The sequence below is a fragment of the Macaca fascicularis genome, chromosome 1, assembly GCF_037993035.2.
Source record: "Macaca fascicularis isolate 582-1 chromosome 1, T2T-MFA8v1.1".
NCBI lineage: Eukaryota > Metazoa > Chordata > Mammalia > Primates > Cercopithecidae > Macaca > Macaca fascicularis.
In genome coordinates this window covers 68306276-68319208 of record NC_088375.1, presented here as the reverse complement: position 1 = coordinate 68319208, position 12933 = coordinate 68306276, and the positions used below count along the sequence as shown (strand labels likewise).

The 12933-nt window shown below is 42.2% G+C and overlaps 1 protein-coding gene across 15 annotated transcripts in view; it reads right to left on the bottom strand.

Annotated features, from left to right (window-relative positions):
• Positions 1-12933, bottom strand: part of HHAT (hedgehog acyltransferase) — a 348264-nt gene that overhangs the window by 165596 nt on the left and 169735 nt on the right. The window lies entirely within an intron of this gene.

Here is a 12933-nt window from a genome sequence, read left to right as displayed (position 1 = left end):
TATAGGTGCAAGCAATCGCACTCAGCCCGAAATATGTTTCAAAAGCACACCACCACACTAGCCAAAGGGAAGAAGGTTAGAGGGGGTAGTGGGGTGGGGAGAGGCTGGTGCAGCAGTGGCCTTCCAAGCCCCACCTAGTTGTAGTCCCTGGAGCTTTCCACCTGAGAAAACAATCCTGTCCCATCTCTGGGTCTGCCCTGAGCAGGGGATTGGAAGAGCTGCAGCTCCATGCACTAGCTGGGAGCCTGCCATTGTGCTTGAGCCTCATACCAGGCATCCCATAGCACTGGTCTATGGCAGACCCTTGAAGTCGCAGCCTTTTCCTGACACCACCAAACTGGTACAGTCCATATAAATGACACTGCTTGGTTTCTCTAACTAGCATGCTTGTTCCTCCCGAACCTCTGATTGTGTAGCCAGTGCCCTTCTCTCCCTTTGGGTCAGAGTGTGAGTAAAAAGACCAGGTGGCCGGTGTAGTCTCAGCTACTCGGGAGGCTGAGGCAGAAGAATGGTGTGAACCCGGGAGGCGGAGCTTGCAATGAGCCGAGATTGCGCCACTGCACTCCAGCCTGGGCGACACAGCAAGCCTCCATCTCAAAAAAAAAAAAAACAAAAAAAACAAAAAAAAAAGAGAGAGAAAAAGACCAGGCAGCCAGAATCATGATGATCTAGTTCCCCAGGCGGAATCACTGCTCCCAGCACCTAAAGGGTGGTGGTTGCATCCCACCCACGAGTCTCACCTCTTGGGTTGCCAACCTGACTGAGTAGGGCCTGAGTTAATTCTGTCCCTTTCAGACAAGGGGTAATGGACGCAGGAATTCACCCTCGAGGGGGGTCTGACTGTCCAGACCCCACCTGTCCCTAGCTTCTAGCTCCACCCTTGCCTCATCCCTCGAACATCCCATCATGCCTGGTACCTCGCCACCTGACATTTGACAGGTAATTACTGTCATTCCCTGTGGGATACCTTTAAATGACAAGATTCTTTTATGTACTTAAGTATCTGTTTACAGACAATGGACACAGCATAGGTGAGAATAAAGAAACTCAAAGCCAAAACATGACAGACCTCATTTACTATATCACTGACCTAAAATAATTACATAATTCAGGAAAAACGGGATTAGAGATACATAAATTCCATTTATTCATAAGTCTTCTGCACAGAGCTGTTCTCTAAAGAGAGATCTACCTGTAGGCAGAGGTGATGTGTTTCATTTGAATTTTACATTGACCTGGAAAAGATGCTAAGTTCTTTCTAAAATTATATTTAACACAAATTTTTTAAAAATAGAAATGATCCCTTCTCTTAACCAAAACCAAGGCTACCTTGCTCAGCCCCATAAATAAATATCCACACCACAGACAGCAATTTTAAGGTTGCCACATCTATAACATGGGAGGTAGAAGTATGTATAGATTAAAACAAAGATTTCAGCTTCCTTCACTCATCCAAAGCTTGAGAGCCTTTTCAATTACATTGGGAACAGACAGCAACAGACTATTCCAGGAATCACAGGACAAAGCAGACATGGAAGAAATCAGAGATCCGCAGTATATACTGGGGTAGGAGGAAGGCACTGAAACAGTAATGAAAAACCTGATAATAATGAGAAATTGTATTTATTGTTTAGAATCTGGCAAGTACTATGTTTGGTGCTCACATACGCATGCCGATGAGGCAGGTACTGGTATCCCCAGAGCTGACAGCCAGTAGAAAACAAAGCTGGAAATCAAACTGAACCCTAAAATGCATGAATTACTTGTTCTTCCCAAGCACCCCACTAAAAGCAAGGTTCTCACTGCCTTTCGTTATTACTAATTGAAAATGACTGCTCATGTTAAAAGCTGATGTCTTCCCGCTTCCACTTCATTTCTGCTTCTCCCAGCATGGCTGCCCTGCTCCAGGGAAGCCCAACTGCTTCTTCTCCCACCTGCTTCTTCTCCCACCTGCTTCTTCTCCCACCTGCTTCTTCTCCCACCTGCTTCTTCTCCCACCTGCTTCTTCTCCCACCTTCTTCTCCCACCTGCTTCTTCTCCCACCTGCTTCTTCTCCCACCTGCTTCTTCTCTCACCTGCTTCTTCTCCCACCTGCTTCTTCTCCCACCTACTTCTTCTCCCACCTACTTTTTCTTCCCAGGTTCCACCCTCCTCCTTGGTCTCAGCTAGCCAGGCTCCACAAAGTGATGGAAGTTCAGGTAAGTGGAGATGTACATTATTTGTCCTTTTGTTTCTGGATGACTATCAGTTTAAAAAAAAATAAGGTTCACCCAACTCATGCCAACACCATCATTCTCATTCAACCTAGCCATGGCCTCCAGGGGATGATGTGGTAGTCAATTCATTTCTTTCCATTTCCAGGTGCCCTTCCTCATAGAAACGGTGGCCAGCCAAACCTCCCTCTCCCATCTCCTCCTCTACTTGTAACATGAGGCCTACCTAAGGACACTAAGCTTTAGCACACCACCTACTGAATATTTAAACACTAAATATATTCGAAACCATCTCTGTATTATAAGACATAACAATCTCTGAAAGGCAAAATGTGTCTTTCTTATTCAACTAATAGCCAGGAAATTATCCATTCTTATAGCCCTGAAAGATTTCCATTGCAAAGCGCATCTTAGGGCTTTGAAAATACTTCCCAATGATAATTCTGTGTAGACAGCCAATACATGAAAGGATGAATGTATCTAAAAATTAATTCGAGCTCCAGAGGTGGGACAAAGAGCAGGTTTTTAAAAAATCACCTCTAAATATAGGAGCCCTTACAATGACTACAAGATATGGGTAGAATATACATAAGCTTTAATTTAATGCTGCTTCTCACATTCCTCGGATCATGTGAGAAAGAAAGGCAAGGTTAGGGGAGAATAAAGGGTTATAGTTTCTCACCATGCAGGCACAGTACAGCGCACACAGAGTGGAGAAGGGGAGATGTTAATAGTAAAAGCCAACACACATACAGTGGTTAGCATGTACCAGGCACTCTTCCATTCTACACACATACACACAATTATGTTTGCAGTAACACTATGAGGTAGACAGATACTATTATCATCTGCACCACAAAGGAAGAAACAGAAGCACAGAGAGGTTAAGTGATTGTTGGTTAGGGGTAAGGCAACACCTGAGCCCAGATAGTCTCCACTAGCCAGAAGACCCTCCAGGGAACAGTACCTTGGTTTTGAGGAATGAATAGTAGGAATGCACCAAGATTAACTTCCTGAGTTTGGTTATTAGAGGGCTGAGTATCCCAAATCCAAAAAATCTGAAATCTGAAACGCTCCAAAATCTAAAACTTTTTGAGCACCAATGAGATGCTCATAAAAATGCTCATGGGAGCACCTTCAGATTTTGGATTTTTTAATTTGAGATGCTCAACTAGTGTAACTGCAACTATTCCAACATCTGCAAAGCTCAAAATCCAAAAACACTGATTTCTGGACCCAAACATTTCAAATAAGGGATATTCAACCTGCATATTGCAGTTATTCAGTTGGTGCAAAAGTAATTGCATGTGGTCTTGGCCATTAAAAGTAATGACAAAACCCACAATTACTTTTGCACCAACCTAATACATAGGAAAGTGTCCTTGGAAGCATACAGTGAAGTATTTAGGGTGATGATGCTTCATGTCCACAACCTAATCTCAAATAATTCAAGGGGAAAACGTTACATGTACCATGCTTCTAATGTTTGTGACTTTAAGATTATTTCAACATTTTAAAAATGAAAGATAAAACAGAAAGCACACTCCTTGCAAAATAAAGACAAACAAGTTCATGTTTTTTGTATATAGAAATTAACAATGCATCCTAAAATCAGAATCTACTGTCTATAACTCTAATTAGTTTTTCCTCATATCTTTTGTTTTTGAGCTGTAAATGAGTGAACATATATAAAATGAAAATCAAGACCACATGATAAAACCAATGATACCTATCTTACTGGCTGGAGAACGAAGTGGTCCATAAAGCTGCTCTTCATAAGAGTCATTATCTTAGTCTTACCAACTTCACCACCAATAAGTCAGGCAACATATTTAATATGATGCTAAAGGTTTGGCTTAAAGAATGTATATGCCTTTCATCCTGTTCCCATTAGAAAGAAATAAACCAAACATATTTGAACTATAAACTGTTATTTAAATTTATGTGGTATTTTAAAAATAAGTTATTTCATCATTACCTTAAGAATTTTAAGTATCATAAGAGAAAATTACTCTATCCAAAAGAAAACTGTGGTCTACCCAACCAGAGGGCTAGCCTTATGTTACCAGAATTTGTGGACTTTTGCAGCTTCCTCAGAATCATGAGTCAATTCTTTTATCATCATTATTGTTACATATTGACATATTATAGTCATATATATTTATGGGGTACAAACTGATAACTATGATTTTTGAACATAATATGGAATGATTAAATCGAGCTAATTAATATATCCATCACCTCAAATATTTAACATTTTTTGTGATGAGAATATTTGAAATTTACTCCATCAGTGATTTTGAAACGTTCAGTATGGATTTCCTCTTTACCACGGTAAACCTAACTCATGCTCCTTCCAAAGAGTTAAGGGGTGGGGCCTCCCCTGTGGGGCCATCTTTAATTTCAAAACACTAGCAATCCAATGAATTCTAGAAATATATTCTCATGGCCAGGCGTGGTGGCTCACACCTGTAATCCCAGCACTTTGGGAGGCCAAGGCAGGTAGATCACAAGGTCAGGAGTTCAAGACCAGCCTGTCCAAAACGGGGAAACCCCGTTTCTACTAAAACTACAAACATTAGCCAGGCATGGTGGTGGATACCTGTAATCCCAGCTGCTAGGAAGGCTGAGGCAGGAGAATCACTTGAACCCAGGAGGCGGAGGTTGCAGTAAGCCGAGATTGCACCATTGCACTCCAGCCTGGGCGACAGAGCAAGACTCCATCTCAAAAAAGAAAAAAAAAGAAATATATTTTCATTTAGTTTTTTTATACAGATGCAAAAGGCACCTTAAGGAGCTACAGTAGGAAAAGAATATACATTGTTTTCTTAGAAGTATATGCCAAACACTGGGCTAAGCACTCTGTATATCCTAATTTTTAATCCTCACAACAACCCTGTTAAATAGGTCCTATTTTATGAAGGCTTGTGTCTTTATTCCCAGTCTCATGGCTATCAAATGCTCAGTCAGGATCTAGCTTAGAGCAGACACCAAAGTCTGTGCTTTTTCCTTCACATATTCAACCACAGACTCATTTAACAAATATTTATTATGTGCCTATTCTGTACTAGATACTGGAAATTCAGTAATGCACAGCACGTAACCTCTGCTTCAGGGAGAATAGAGCCTAAAGGGATGGAAAAGTCAACAATAATTTCAATGCAGCGTGACTGATAACTAATCAATCATTCTCTCCCACAACAGACCAAAAACTTCATAAGGGCAAGAACCAGAGCCTGCCGGAAAGCAATAAATGTCGTTGAGTGAAGCAATGTGTGAATGATACGCCCGTAATAAAGCACCAATGCTTCTGTCTGCTCTGGCACTTAGCATCGTACACTGAAGATAGAAGAGGCTCAAAAGTAGTTATTTAATACATTGAATATTTTATGTAAGTGCATAAAATAAACACCCACAGATAAAAATGGGGCTTCTCTTCTGCAATAAGATACTGATCAAACTGTAGCACAATCATTCTTATCACCTTTTAAGGAAATAGTCTCACTGCTAACCAGCTCACAGAAAACCAGGATTTCCTTATGACGAGGCATAAGGAACATGGATCCTGTACATATTATTCTTAGCTCCTTCCAGAAATTAAAAATAGAAAATCTCGTACAATATGCAAGTTTTGTTATCTGCACATCAATTGATAGCAGCCACAGGGAGGCAGATTTCAGCTTGAGATAAAAAGAAACTGGAATGGATGACCTTTAAGATTCCTTTAAGCCTCAAGTTTCCAAGTTCGTGTTTCCGGCACTTTCAGGCAGCATCTCTAAGTATGAGTGCTCCCTCCCACAGCAGCAGCTCCTGTCTGATTACCATCAGCAAATTAGTAGACTGTGCCTGGGCTAACACAACCATGGCAGCCCTGGCAGTTTATTTATGATTATGACTGCTGTACTCATTAGAGCCTCGCAGTGCATCAAAATTAGGCTTGTTGGGCCTGACAAAGTGGTGCTGCCCATATGCTTACTCACAGAGCACAGAGGTTTATATATCACCTAGCTTAGAACTGCTCCTTTGACGGAGGAGGGATGGGGGCCACACAGCACGTCCATGGCAGAACTCAGACCAGAACCTATGGCCAGCTCCAGGACTTGTTCTGCACTAACAGGCTGCCTGCCCTTTGGGGTCCTGTCCTTCCTCCCAGGCTAATCTTGGCTAGGTGGGAGCTAGGGATAAAAACAGCAATGGACTATGGCCAGGAGTGGCAAATGCCATACAACCGAGGTATATTTTAGAACCACTGTTGTCATGGCCACTAAGGATGACAGGCAAGGTAGCATGTAGACAATATACCAAAATTCAGCTCTCAATCCTTGCCTCCACCTCTTCCATTTTCAATCTTCAGTCTTTTGTCACTAGACTTGTTTATCCCATTAATGGGCTGCCAAAGTTCAGCCTTTACATTCCTGCCTGGGAAGTTTGAAAACTAATTTGCACAGCTGGGGGTAAAAACCAAAGCACATCGCTAGGGTAACAAAGTTGATACCTAGACTCAAGAAGCCCTGATTAGTTCTGGCTAGCTTACCCAACCCAATTTTAGACAGCAGAGAAGACCTGAAAGTGTATCTGCCCTAACCTCCTCCTCACTTGACTAATTCGGAAGCACAGAATAAGGAACATGAAATAATTGAGATACAACAAACAGCAGAGCTGAGGCTGATCGACCAGGCCCCCTAGACCCCAGCTTTTTGTTCAAAGTGTCCCAAGGCTGCCCTCCTCTCAGTGTCAAGCAACATCTTTATTTTCTAAGGATGCCCAAGGCACAATTCTTGGAATAGGCTTACTGATGACATCATATAGTAACTGGCACCGTATCATACCATCTTCAGCTCCATCTGTTATCCTACATCTCAACCTGCTCACAGTCAAGAATAAAAAACCGGGCCAGGTGTGGTGGTTCATGCCTGTAATCCCAGCACTTTGGGAGGCCAAGGAGGGTGGATCACCTGAGGTCAGGAGTTCAAGAACAGCCTGGCCAACACGGTGAAACCCTATTTCTACTAAAAATACAAAAATTAGCCAGGCATAGTGGTGGGCGCCTGTAATCCCAGCTACTTGGGAGACTGAGGCGGGAGAATCGCTTGAACCCAGGAGGTGGTTGTTGGAGTCAAGATCACTCCGCTGCACTCCAGCCTAGTCAACACAGCGAGACTCCATCTCAAGAAAAAAAAAAAAAAAAGAATAAAAAGCTACGCTGGGAACATAGTGAGAAGTGAAAATGAACTTAGACTAGCATGATCCCAGTTGCCAGTCAAACACGTTTGGTGAAATACCAAGGTCTGATGGAAAAGTAGAAAACAAGCCCTGGGAGGACAAACTCCTCGGAACATGGTGAAAACAGTCCTGAGTTACCACGTGACATGCTCTTATGGATCAGACAAGTGTGTCTGCCATCAGATCATCAGGAAGGAGGGTCTGGAAAAACAGCCCACAAGCCTGAGATCTAGGCATTTCACTGCTGAAGGAAAGGTGAGAAGGTACCAGTCCCAGGCATCATCAGCTCAGGAGTGAAGACATTTCCCCAACAACAGTGGAAATCATGACACACTGAATGTAGAATTAGAAATTCGAGATCTGGATTCTGACTCTACCACTTAATAGCATTCGACCACAGGCAAAAAGTTAATCCCTCCATGGCTCTGTTTTCTTAACTGTGGCATGGATACAGTGATACCAACAACAGAAAAGGGAATGAATGTAGTAGGTACAAATGCTTCAATAACGTTCTACAAATGTTCAAGATTGTTTTCTCTCCTCCTTAGACGTCATTAAGAATCCTAACAGAGTATTCTCCAAACTGTATGAATGCTGTGATTATCCAGGAAATATGTATCAAGTACCTTCTAGATGCTCAATAGAGCTACAAGAGATGCTTAGGATACAGCAATGAACAAGAGAGTTCCTACCCTTGTGAGTATTCTGGAAACAAGTCCTTTACTGGATATGTAATTTGCAAATATTTTCTCTCAACCTATGGTTTATCTTTTCATTTTCTGAAAATGTCTTTGAAGCATAAAAGTTGTGAATTTCAAAAATCCAATTGATCGATATTTTTCCTACTGTGGATCATGATTTTGGTGTTATATCTAAGACATCTTTGACTAACCCAAGATCTTGAAAATTTTCTGTTTTCTTCTAAAAGTTTCATAGTTTAGCACTTAAAGTCCATCATCTATTTTGAGTTAATTTTTGTGCATGGGGTGAGTATAAGGGTCTAAGTTCATCTTGCATTTTATCTCTTCATGTAAAAACGTCTATTGGACACATTTGCCAAATTAAAGGTCACTGGCAACTTAGAGGACTAGTTTCATTGAGCGGTGGAAATGGAAGCCAGACTAGAGCCAAGTAAAGAGAGGATGAGAAGGAGAGGAGGACACTACCCAGTGTGGGTAGTTCTTATGAGGAAGAGTTATGTCCTGAAGGAGAAAAGGAACCATAGTCACCGAAGAAAGATGAAACAAACAAGGTTGGTTTTTGTTCATTTGGGGGAAAGTCTTCCATTGTACCGGTGATAGGTACAGAAGATTTAAAAGAAGATGAATGCAAATGGCAGTGATTTGGTGGAGATAATATTTTTAAGAGTATAAAGCAAAATCATCAGATGAGAGAAAAGTAGACAGGAGTTACATGTGGACATTTGTTGGTTTTGCTTGTTTGCTTTTTTGTTCTGAGGGAAGGCCTGGCTTCCTTTGGGGACTTACCTCTCACCTACTGTGTCCTGTTCTAGTGGGACAATTAAACCTTATCCCTGCCTGCTAGAACCATGCGCAAGGCAGCCAGGCTAAGTAAAATTAAATCTTGAATATATAGTGGCTCATGCCTGTAATCCTAGCACTTTGGGAGGCCAAAGTGAGCCAATCACTTTAGGCCAGGAGTTCGAGCCCAGCCTGGCCAACATGGCAAAACCCTGTCTCTACCAAAAATACAAAAATTAGCTGGGTGTCATGGCACATGCCTGTACTCCTAGCTACTCGGGAGGCTGAGGAAGGAGAATCATTTGAACCCAGGAGGCGGAGGCGGAGGTTGCAGTGGGCCGGGATTGTGCCACTGCACTCTAGCCTGGGTGACAGAGGGAGACAGTCTCAAAAAATCTTGAGTATATAAGGAGTATATATATTAAGTATATAGTATAAGCTAAATTAAATCTTGAGTAAATAGACAGCAAGAAAGAAAAAAAGTTATTGAGGCTGATTCACTCCAGGTGTTGTGCCTTAATATGACCATGATACCACTTTGCTGACGTATTATAACTATAATAAATTCTATTAAAGAATTCTAAACATGAATTTATAAGTTGTTGTCTATTAGGAAAATAATGATTAGTACTTCAATGGAACTTTAAATTTACAAAGCACCATCACAAACATTTCTTAACAAACTGTAAGGAAAATAAGGCTTGTATATTATAACCATTTAACAGCCAGTGGTACCTAACAGAGCCTGGTTCTTGGCACTTAGTACAAGCCTGGTAAATATGAAAATGCATGAATGCATGATTAAATGATTCTCCTACAATTATGTAGCTAATAAGGGACCTGATTTTAACTTAAACTCAGATTGCCTCACTAAAAATTCCGCGATTTTCAAATGACTAATGTATTATAAATTAAATGAGATATACTTTTCAAAAGATTATGCTTATAACTTCTGGACTAGGAAAGATTTAATTCTTAAGAATACAGGAGACCTAATATATAGGCAGAGGGGATATTAACTGTTGGGATAGGACTAAGGATGAGGGTTCCCACATATTAACAAAATTAAAGCATCCAATAAGATGGGCAGAGCTTTGTTCTTTTTTTTTTTTTTTTTTTTTTTTAAAGGTGGCGGTGGGCAGCTCAGGGAGAAGGTTTCAGATGAAGCAAGGCAGTGCTCTCGATATGCCAGATTTTGTGTGTGGATATTCCTTCCTTCCAAGCACTGGCCTGTACCTCAGAGGTGAAATGCCTATAAACTAGCACTTCCCAGATTCCCTTTCCAGCTGACTTCTGATTCAGTTCTCCCAATGAGAGGCACTCTCATAAGAACTGAAGGGAAAAAAGCAAGAAAAGCCACTTTTCCCAGGGGGCAGCTGCGGACAGGCCTGTGGACGTCAGCAGATGGCAGACATGGGTTTCGCTAGCTGCTTCTGCAGTGAGGGACTCTCGAGACCCCACTTTGGTGCTGCAGACAGCCAAGACCAGCAGCAGCAGCTTCCAACAGCCTTCCGACCCTCCACTCACCACCCCTCTATGAATCTGGCGCGCCTCCAGTTCCCTATAGTTAATCCTTGCCACCCAACGTATCTTGAGTGATTTCCATTTTCCTACCCAAACTCCCATGCAACCGATGAAACAGGGCAAAGCTGCTGCGGCAAAAGGGAGAAAGGGGAGGAGACAGGACAGAAACAGATGTGCCAGGAGATTTCAAGCATCTGCAAAGGGCAGAGGCTGGGGAAACCGAGTCTATGGGCCAAAATAAGAATGGCAAATAAATCCATTTAATGAATAGAGTGCCTACTATGTGCCAGGCATGGCATTAGAGGCTAGAAAAATAAAACTGAACAAAGCAGAATGTGGTCCTCCAGCATTCAGTCTGGTGGAGGAAATATAAGTGATTCAATGAATCCGGAACAAAGGGATAAATGCCAAAGAAGAGATAAGCATGAGGTGCTGTGAGAGCTCCTGAGGGGGTGTTTACATTTTACCAGCATGGGGGAGGGCAGGAGAGGCATGGAGGAAGGGTTTCCCAGAGGAGCTGATGCTCTAGCTGGGCTTTGAAGAACAAGAAGTTGGACAGCCTGGTGTGGGAGGTACTTCCCAGGTAACATGTCAGTTCCATAGTGTTTAGGATCCTCACTGCCGAAGCCAACTGGCAACAGTCCCCACAGAACATCACTTGAGTTGGTGACTGATAAGGGGAGCTGGTTCCAGAGCCACAGGAGATGGTGACAAACGTTGTCTTCTTTCTTCCAAGCAGCACTTCAGTAATGATGCCCAGAGGGCAACCAAAAGCAGCAAGATTAAGAGGAGAGAAGTCTACATCCCTAATGGAACCACAGAGCCCTGCTGGTCTTTCTGCCCAGGTTGCCCTGGACAACCACACCACTGAGTATCTCCAAACAGAGAACAAGGATATATGACTTACACCTTCCTCTCCATGATGCTCCAAAAATTACATAGAGACACAAGCTTCAGCATGTGCTTAGAGAGTAAACTGGACCCAAGACACCCAGAGCTTCAGGAAACTAAAGAAATTAGGTTAGGCTTCTAAGGGTTGAGTTCTGGGAGCTGGGTAATTAAATGAGTCAATACTTATTAAAAAATGCCAGCAGGTCACAAGAATTCAACACAAAACTAATATAAGGCTATTATTAATACAATCTTAAAAGCTGAACATCTTCCCTGCATGTGTATTTTTATAATCAGTCATCTTATTATACCTCATTCTACCCTTCAGCAGTTTGTTTGTGAATACATCACAACAAGTGATTATTCATGACATGTGTTTGATGAATCTGTTCATTACGGTTTGAAAAACTGCCATCACATGATCCCTTCAAGGATCTAGTTTCACCTCTCGGAATAGTTGAACATTTGGCCTTGTTACCCAAGGCCGACTGGTTTGAAAAGTTGCTTAACTGGAATGAGGTACACAGGCTTTCCCTCCTTTTATATTGAAACAAAATACTTTTTACCATAACCAGGACTCAAAAGACAACAGTCATTGTATCTAAAAATGATACTAACAAATTTTGAAAATATATTTGACGTTAGTGTCATTCTCACTAATTTGTGTCCTTTCCTTTCTCAGTTTTACTCACATACTCATGATATATCGGAGCCTTAAGAATTCCCATTTGGTTATTTATTCCCTACTTGACTAAGATATAAGTAGAGTTTCGGGGTTTTAAAACAACAAGCTCTCCTAGTCTTTGCAGCCGCCTCTCCTAGGCTTACTAATTACCAGCAAACTGTCTAAGTCTCTTCTTGGGCATCTCTCTCACTTAAGTGGCTGAGCTAATCTAAGTGAATATGGCTATTTTCCCTTCCATAAATTTTTTGAGTCAGAGTCTCACTTTGCCATCCAGGTTGGAGTGCAGTGGCACAATCCCAGCCCACTGCAACCTCCAACTCCTGAGTTACAAGGATTCTCTGGACTACAGGCATGCACCACCACGCCCAGCTAAGTTTTTTGAATTTTTAATAGAGACGGGGTTTCGCCATGTTGGCCAGGCTGGTCTCAAATTCCTGACCTTGAGTGATCTGCCCATCTTGGCCTCCCAAAGTGTTGGAATGACAGGCATGAGCCATGATGCCTGGCCACTTCCATAACTTTCTATCAAATTCTTTTTATTGAAGTCCAGAAGAAAAAAATTAAGGAGCCACAGTTTGTCAACTGTCAATGTCACAATGCAGCATAGGCAGGTGTGGGGAATGGGAAGCAGAGACTAGAAGGACACGGATGAGGATGGAGTTCTGCAGGGCTGTGTCACGGCTTGAGGCCTGAGGTTCAAGGCAGTGTGACACAGATGGTCTTCTCAGGACTAAGCAGTGCATAGGCTGATTTGCACAGCAGAGGCAGCAAGGAAAAATAAAAACAGACTGCAAGGCAGGGAAGCAATACATACAAAAGAGTGCCTGGCCTTTCACAATCCACCATGCCAACAGTTGCTTTGGTTTTTCCTAGTTATAATTAATGCTGGGTGAGTGGGCCAGGCCTACAGCACCCT